The sequence below is a fragment of the Bombus vancouverensis genome, unplaced genomic scaffold (genome assembly GCF_051014615.1).
Source record: "Bombus vancouverensis nearcticus unplaced genomic scaffold, iyBomVanc1_principal scaffold0066, whole genome shotgun sequence".
In the NCBI taxonomy this organism is placed as follows: domain Eukaryota; kingdom Metazoa; phylum Arthropoda; class Insecta; order Hymenoptera; family Apidae; genus Bombus; species Bombus vancouverensis.
In genome coordinates this window covers 111,575-115,679 of record NW_027468957.1, presented here as the reverse complement: position 1 = coordinate 115,679, position 4,105 = coordinate 111,575, and the positions used below count along the sequence as shown (strand labels likewise).

The 4,105-nt window shown below is 36.0% G+C and overlaps 1 long non-coding RNA gene across 1 annotated transcript; it reads right to left on the bottom strand.

Moving 5' to 3' along the window:
* Nucleotides 1-613: 613 nt before the first annotated feature.
* Nucleotides 614-3,357, bottom strand: LOC143304948 (uncharacterized). The gene is made up of 4 exons (XR_013061614.1): nt 3,087-3,357; nt 2,224-2,306; nt 1,900-1,989; nt 614-1,799 (listed from the first exon to the last, which is right to left on the bottom strand). It is a non-coding gene; the product is annotated as an uncharacterized LOC143304948 (long non-coding RNA).
* Between the last annotated feature and the right edge of the window lie 748 nt (nt 3,358-4,105).

Sequence of the window (4,105 nt, the reverse complement as noted above, 5' to 3'; positions counted from 1 at the left end):
CTTGCCTCAATCCAGTGATTCTAAAAATCAAGGAAAGGGTTTTACCCGAAAACATTTTACTATAGAAGAAACCCCCATAAAATATTTAGACCAAGCATTAGCAGAAATCGATGTAAGTACAGATAGAGAAATAACCAATCGAGAAAAAGAAGGCACGGATACAACAAGCGAAAAAGAGACCTCCACTGTAATTCCAGAACTAATTCAACAACGAGAAAAGGACACGAGACCTACGATAATTGCGGAACTAAGAATTTCAGAAACCCGAGACTCAATTGCGAGAGTAAATGACCATAAAGTAGTATTTATAGATATACATGGCAATCCGATAGATAAAGGAGCCTTAGAAATGAAGGAAACGGGAAAATTACCTCGTTATGAAGATTTAATGTTAGAAAAAGCAAGATTGAATTACGATTCTGAAAATACATTGTATTCCTACCGATAAAGGAAAATAGAAATATTCCAATTGTTATTGAAAATTTATTAAACTCGCTAAGATCTCTATTAGACGCAGTAAATGAAAAACAGTTAACTTCGTTCAGCATTAGCAAAGGAAACTTGGAGGAAATACCCTGGCGATATACAATCAGAAAATTAAAGGAAATATTTATGGAAAAAACCTTAACCATCACCATTTGCACTGGGGAAGTAATTACCCCATCTGTGGAAGCGCGGAACAACATAATACGAGAAAAACATGAATCAAGCGTAGCAGGACACAAAGGAATAACAAAAACTTATCAAAGAATACGACAACATTACTATTGGGAAAATATGAAAAAGGAAATTCAAGATTACGTAAGAACATGTAAGGAATGTCAATTGAAGAAACTCACAAGAATAAAAGCAAAGCAACCAATGGTACTTACAGACACACCAGGTAAAGCGTTCGATAAGGTTAGTATGGATATTATAGGTCCATTACCAAAAACCCAAAAGGGAAACGAATATATATTAACTATCCAAGACTTATTAACAAAATACTCAACTGGGATTCCACTAGGAGGAATCTCTTCAGCCGAGATAGCGGACGTTTTTGTAAAGCGATTTATTTGGCGTTTCGGGTCACCGAGAGCTATTCTCACTGATCAAGGAACGAACTTTACATCCTCACTAATGAAGAAAGTAGCAAAGAGATTCCGCATCAAACAATATACCACGACGGCATATCATCCACAAAGTAACGGTTCAATCGAAAGATCTCACCACGTGCCGATAGAATATCTCAAATTATATATTGAAAATTCCAAAAATTGGGACGAATGGGTAGAATTAGCTATGTTTTCCTATAATACCTCTGTACACGAAGGAACGAAATTCTCCCCGCACGAATTAGTTTTTGGACATCTAGCCAGAGAACCTACTGGTGAAGTAATAATCGAAGAGAACATGGAACCAACTTACGCAGAATATCTCGAAGATCTGTTCGATAAAATTAACACCGTACAACGAATGGCAAGAGAAAATTTGATAAAATCCAAACTAAGATCAAAAGAATATTACGACCGACGAATCAACCCCCAAGATTTTAAAATAGGAGATTCGATATATTTACTAAAAGAACCCAGTAAAGGAAAATTCTCCGATCAATATACTGGACCATACAAAGTGCTAGAAATCTTGCAGAACCAAAACGTCAAGATCGAAGTAAAAGGGATTCCGCGAACGGTGCATTTAAACAAGTTAAAACTAGCGCATAATCGAAATAAGCAATGAATAAAGCGATTTCAGTGGGCAACGTAGTGCGGTAGTATATGTTATAGTGCTGTTCGTCGAATAATACAGATATCGAACACCTAAAAGGAAAAAGGAAAATTATTATACGTGTTTCAATTATTGCTTAAATATAAAACGTGTTAACTCAATGAACAATTAACTAGTGAAAGTGAAAGTTACCTTGTGAACAAGTGATCAACATACAAGAAAGTGTACGTGCAAGTATAGGTTATGGATCGTTGTTCGTGGAACACAATGTATGACAGCTACCTAAAATAAGTGAATAAATTAGTTTCAATTGTCTCGGTGCAAAATACAAGATTACTAAATGTTATAATTATATTATGGATAAATCAAAAGGAGGTGTAACACTGTTCGTCGAATAATACAGATAGCGAAAACCTAAAAAGAAAAAGGGAAAATTATTATGTGTACTCCAATTATTGTTTGAATATACAACATGTCGATTCAATAAATAATTAAAAGAGGGGAAGTGAAAGTTACCTTGTAAACAAGTAATCATCATACAAGAAGGTCTACATGCAAAATAGGTTATGGCTCCCTGCTTGCGGAACACCATGTACCAGCTGAAAATAAACGAACGAATTAACTTCAATTGCCTTAATGCAAAGAGCAGCATCGCTAAATGTTATAACGGTGCTGTGGAGGCGTGGCACTGTTCGTCGAATGACACAGATAGCGGAAACTTGGAAAAAGAAAAGAAGTTTATTACGAGTGTTCCAATTACTGTTTGGATGTAAAACGTGTTAGTTCAACGAATAACGAAAACAGTGAAAGTGCAACTTACCTCGTGAACAATCAATCACCATACAAGGAAGTGTACATGCATGGATTTCGCAGATTAACAAGAAGAAATAAAATAGCTGATAAATATAGAAAGTGGTTAGAAAATAATTAAGATAGATTAATTGAGAGTTAGTAATAAATATAACCGGAGTAAAAGGATATTTTATTATGTATTAATCTACGTAGTATTGTTATATTATTATATCTAACATGTAGAAATGGATTTTGTACGCATATATGTATATAATTCCAATCCAAGTAGTATTCATAATATTTATTTTCACTGATAACAAGTACGTAAAACCTAAAATAAAACAAAGGTTTTAACAATAAACAAAAAACAAAAAAAAAAGAAAAAGGGGAAGAAGAAAAAGAAAGAAGAAAAAAAGGAAAGAAAAAAAATATAATATATATAAATATAAAATTTTCTTTTTCTATAAAAGGTTATTCCTATTTCTGATAAACTCGAGAAATGAAAACATTATACCATGATACACTGACGCAAAGATACACCACACAGAAGAAACTAATAGAGAACGCTTTAAGCTTGGCAAACTTACCGCCCGACGAATTTGCATACACCATAACCAAAACCCAGGACACATCGCTTTGATTGTTATTTAATAAGGTTTTGGGTTTATAAAATAACGATTCACTTAGATTCGTTTTCTCCAATATATTTCAGTCTTATAACACGTCTTACCACACAGGAATCTCCAAGTCAATAGAACAACGTGGTCGACTTCTAAGACAAAAGAGCGTCGTTAGAAGTCGTACCAACTTAGCTTGTAGTAAGCAGCGATCGTACCAACTTAACATTTCTCAACACTCCCCTTTGATCGCTAGTTTCTACAAGCCCCATAGCTTTGGTAAATTGCTGAGTCTTAATCCTATTTAGGCCTTTGGTGAGAATGTCAGCCACATTCTCAGGACTAGGTACATAAGTATAATCTAGTATCCCCCTCGATACGCAGTTCTTAACGTAAAAGTAACGCACTTGGACGTGCTTAGAACTCTCAGCAACTATTTCGTCCTTTGACCATGAAATAGCTCCGATATTATCGCAGAATATCTTGCAGGGGCGAGGGCAATATGACAGTTGACCCAATTCCTTTAACAGTAAAGAAATCCACACTGTTTCCCTTGCTGCTTCCTGCATTGCCACAAATTCCGCTTCGCACGTCGATTGAGCTATAATCGGTTGTTTTTTGGATAGCCAGGATATCGCACCACCAGCGAGTATGAACACATACCCGCTCCTGGATTTCCTGTCTACCGTACAACCCGCAAAATCCGAGTCGCAAAACACCTTCAGAGGTTGCCCGGTCCTTTGGTATACTAACTTCAAGTCTTTGGTCTTTAGTAAATATCTGAATACCCGCTTCACTGCTTTCCAATCGGATACAGTCGGATTCGCGCATCTTTGGCTTAGTTTCCCTATTGCACACGCAACATCAGGACGACTTACAGTAGCTACATACATTATGTGCCCCACAGCTTGTTCATATAATTTACTGTCGAAAGGCTCATCACGTTCAATATCAAAACCAGCCTCACATTCTCTAGCTAGCGGTGTCGA